Source organism: Lygodium microphyllum, chromosome 2, assembly GCF_053477565.2.
Source record: "Lygodium microphyllum isolate KBCC chromosome 2, Lygodium_microphyllum_v1.1.10, whole genome shotgun sequence".
Lineage (NCBI taxonomy): Eukaryota > Viridiplantae > Streptophyta > Polypodiopsida > Schizaeales > Lygodiaceae > Lygodium > Lygodium microphyllum.
In genome coordinates, this window is record NC_141136.1 from 99,700,840 (window position 1) to 99,705,812 (window position 4,973).

Sequence of the window (4,973 nt, forward strand, 5' to 3'; positions counted from 1 at the left end):
ACTCAAATTGAAAGTACCATTACTTGAAATAAGATCCAAGTACATGCTTATGTAGCTTTTGGGTTATTCCACTCTCCTCAATGTGCTTATGGGATATAGAGCACCTCTTCCTAGAGTAACCATCATTTTTCTATCTTGCAACACCCCCCCTCAAATGATGAGTTCCTACACTTGCTGGCTTTTGCCCCCCCTACATGATAACATGGCTTGGGAGGCTAGCTCATAAGCAACCTAGTCAAGTTAAAGCTTGAAATTGTACATTCTTGGTAAGAATTTTTACATCCATTATCGGAAATACAAGATCCACTACGAAATATAAAGATCCACTATGGGCAATGTTTTTTTTGTTAGGAAATGGTAACAATTTCTTTATCTTCTTTTTGGTGTTTGTCTTTGGCCTTTGCTCTAGTCTTCATTCTTTGCTGGTCTTCATGATATTCTTCCTCTTCTTGTCGTACTAGATCTTCTTAGACTTTTTTGTCTTCGTGCTTCTTATCTTTGTCTTGTTTTTTGACATCTCCTTTCTGAGGCTCAGTCAAAATTAACCCACAGCAAGTTGGACATTTGGTAACTCTAGAAATAGCAAGGTCTCTTTAGAGGGTACATAGATATACAGAACTTTAGCCTCTTTGCAGAGCACAGGAACATGAGTAATCATATCAATTGGAGATATGTCACTGGCAATGACACAGAGTCATTTCTTGCCTCATCTCACCAATTTCATTACCTCCTTGACGCCTCGTTTTGGCTGCTTTAACTCGAAAGCATGGTGTACGACCTTCAGAGTGAGCTTGCAGAGCTTCTTTCTAGTGCATGACTCTCCTCTTCTTCTTCTTGGCGCTGTTGGTGTGAGCGTTGGCTTCCCCATTGCTACCCACCAATTGCTCCACCAAACCTACCCTGATTTGGGGCACTTCCACCCTAATCCAGAGCTTTGGAACACTCAACCCGAAGCACCCCGTCAACCTTGATGCCTTCCAAGAACAGTGTCCTTAATTCTGCAACCTCAGCCACCATCTCTTCCCTACAATGGTCTTTTCTCTCCTCGTCCAAGTTGAGTTTCCTCTTCAATTCTCTCTCTTTCTTGTCTTGCTCATCATAAACCTCGTCCATCACTTCAAAATCACTAGCCTTTCTTGGAAAAATATGGATGTGAACATGGGGTACCGTCTGTCCTGCATAGCGGCCATCCTGAATCCCGAATGTCAAAGATTTGGCACCAAAGTGAGCCTCAATTTTTGCTCCCACATATTTTGCAATAAGCCACAAATCAATGGTTTCATCATATGTTAAATCTATAAATCGGGGCACAATGCATTTTGAACTGACACCAGGAACAACAGGCCTCACGTTTACAAAAGCATAGGAGAGTTCAGTGGTCAAAAAGACCTTGCCTACACTAATTTTGTATGGTCCAACCATGTAGTAATCTTTCCCTTCTTGTGAGGTCTCATTGTGCATAGACATGGCCACCAAAAAGGCAGGAGAGGTACGAGGTATAGCACTGAGAAGAGAAGAAGAAGAAGAAGCCGAGCATGAACAAGAAAGGCTGTAAAGACGCTAGAACTAGCTTGCCATGGCTCTGATACCATGTCATGAAACACGAATCTAGAGCTAGTTGGCTATGGTGGACGCAAATCATAGAACTGATATATGATAGAGAGAAGAGATTGTAACTGAAGTGAATTAGGTTCCAAGAGAGATTAGCTTGGACTCATAAACACAATCTTGATTGACTCAAAATGAAAATACCAAATTTACTTGAAATAAGAGCCAAGTACATGCATGTGTAGCTTTTGGATTATTCCACTCTCCTCACTGTGCTTATGGGATATAGAGTAGCTCTTCCTAGAGTAACCATCATTTCTCTATCTTGCAACAAAAATGATGACCATATGCTTGGTACTAGCATTGGTTGCTCAGCTAGATCTGGACCTTCATCAGATGGATGTAAAGATAGTGGACTTGCATGATGAGATCTATATACGACAACCTAAGGGATTTGAAGAAAAAGATAGGGCGTGCAAGTTGAGAAAGAGCCTTTATGGCCTTAAGGAGACACATAGGGAATGGTACCACAAGTTTGATACTTTTATGTACATAGAAGGACATAGTTGTAGTGCTATGGATCCATGTTTATAGACAAAGAAGGATTGTGATAGTAGCCTTATGATTTTGGTACTCTATGTGGATGATATGCTTATTTCTAGGAGAGCTCATGATGAGATGGATGTGTTTAAAACTCAAATCAAGAAGAGCCTTGAGATGAAGGATATGAGATAGGCTTGGCATATACTACAAGATATAGACCTTATACCAACGTTTAAAGCGACGAAAATACAAACAACAAAATTTGCCCCCGTCGTCACAAAAAGCGTCGTTATTAACGATGCCATAGAAACATCGCTATTAGCATCGCTATTGGTGACGCCAATAGCGACGCATTTTGTGACGCGCATAGCGATGGCAATAGCGATGCGAGCAGTAAATTTACGACGCTAATAGTGACGGTAACAGGGATTAAAAAAATTTTGTGGCAGGGCAGCAAGCTACCCTGCCACATATAGCACTGTGTGCTGTATGAGAGCCATACAAAATAGTTTCTGCACTACTGTATACAAAGCGCTTGCAAATAAAAAGAATGTATATTGAAATCATAAAACTGATACATGAAATAAATACATGATTGCATAAAAAGTAATTGGTACAATCATGACAGGATATCACTAATACATAGAAAATGTCTACATAGATCAGGTGACTAAAAAATAAAGGTGTGTGAGCTCCAAGGATCCAAGGGCGAGCTACAAATCCTCGTCCCCCGAAAGCTCATCCCGCTGCAAAGGAGCATCGAACGGATTCTACAGAAAAAGAAACAACACATCAATCCACCATACAATAATGCATTCAAATATCTCATGGTAACTACGGACAAGAAAGATGAGTGACTTACAAGGCCGCCACATCTATACAATCGATTGATCAAGGCTTTGAGACCGTGCCTCTCTGCATATTGAGTCTCAAGGCCTTGCGGATCACGATTTGTAATGGAGTACTGCAAAGAAAACAAAATGCTAACTGTTAGAAACATGATTGTCAGTACAAATAATATTTCAAAAAAACAAACAAGCAAAACAAAAGAAAAACTTACAAAGTCCTCCAAATATGTCCTGTGGCTGCCACTCCCAAAATGATGGACCACTTCGGCCTCGAGTCGTGCCCTCGCCGCCTTGCGCTGCTGACTCCAACGTCCTAGAGAATCTGTAGCCTCCTCCCTCAGTTGGCGCCAGTCGTCTGCATCTAACCACTCGGGCTTTGCAGCCCCACTCTTGATTACCTTGCATGCGTCGGATCGTCTATGTTACATGTATGTACATATGCAATCCATCATCCAGCCTGTAGAGAATCTATCTACTACGGCTGGCACCGAAAACTCCTCGTGCAAGGATGCTACTATGTAGTCCTTGCTCCCCTTCAATATGTTCTTCCAATGATCTAGGACGTTGTGCCGAAAAACTCGTTGGCACAACTCTCTCATGCGAGCCATCACCCTCCTCCCCTCATCATTCATGATGATGGCTCCTGACCTACTATCGACCAGATATCCATAACCCCTAGGAGTCTGCCTAAGATGGGTCCTCTCCCATCTGCGTCCACGCTCCTGGGCATATCCAGGAGACCCCTCTACATCCGGTGTACCGACGGGGGTAACCTCTCTTGGAGTTGCTGACGGCTGCGTAAAAGCCGAAGTAACTGGAGTAGACGTCCCCACAAGTGTGACAAATCATGGTGTTGATGCAGCTCCAGTTGAATGACAAGATGGAGACACCACATCCATGTCTCCACAGCAGCATCCCCCTAATCCCGATGCACTCCCTCCCTCAGGCCCAAGTCGTGAGCATCGAGATCATCTACTCGAAGCCGAAGCATCCGATCGCACTGAAGCAAATCTAGCAGAGTGCCCTGAAGAAGAATGAGATAGATCCTGGTCCGCCATCTCTCTGAATCTTCAAGCTGGTCTGGAGACATGCGTGCGAAGATGTCCTGCAACACCTCATCACTCATTCCTCGACTCATCCTGAAAATGTCACCTGCATAGATATTAAATGGTGTTAGAATAATCAATTTAAATTATACAAAGCACAGTAATATAAATCATTTTAAAAAAATCTCTCTTAAAATGCATATCTTATGTACCTTTATAAGAGATTGGTCAACGAATTGAGTAAGTGGATGCTCCAAGTATGAAGTATCCTATGGTCCCATGTTAATCTCCTAACACAACTCGACATACACTGGAAGGTCGATAGACATGTCATCACAAAAGAATGAGTCCGCCTTGTTCTCAAAAAATTCTTGGACTCTTGTATTTCCATCGTTGTTAGCCGATGCTGGCTCCAAGCTTTCAACGGCCTCCACCCCTTGTAATATCGACCCCTCTATTTGCATATTATCTTCATCTATGCTCGGAACATCGCTTTGATCATATACTCTCGCACTTCGAGGAGTTGAAGGTATAACATACCACCATCGAGGTTGTCGAGGGTTTGGATAGAAGATTACATATTCACAAACACGTACAAAGCGAGTTCAAGCCATTGTGACATAAACCATGTCGTAATACAATTAGCAAGCAAATGACTCCATGCACCTATTCACAATGGGCCGGCAACACAAAGGTGTCGCGCAAATCCATCCATTTTTTTTCAAAATCTATTTCGAGAAATCGCGATGGACCTCGTCAAACTGTTGCTCCAGCTCCTCCAAGTACCACTTTGAACCACTGCACATCGAATAGTATCATGGAGAAGCTACTGTAATCCACCGTAATAATACTTTGCAAGTTCCCAAAATACTCCATCTCATCCACAACCGTGTTTGGATCCGTTACTCATCGTCGGCTCTCTTGCTCGAACCTTGCCATGACACCACAGTCCATTGTGGAGCGCATTTTGTCAATACGCTCCATGCGA

At 42.7% G+C, this 4,973-nt stretch overlaps 1 pseudogene; it reads right to left on the reverse strand.

Moving 5' to 3' along the window:
* Positions 1-921: 921 nt before the first annotated feature.
* LOC148040073 (bifunctional bis(5'-adenosyl)-triphosphatase/adenylylsulfatase FHIT pseudogene) lies at positions 922-1,467 on the reverse strand (annotated as a pseudogene).
* Between the last annotated feature and the right edge of the window lie 3,506 nt (positions 1,468-4,973).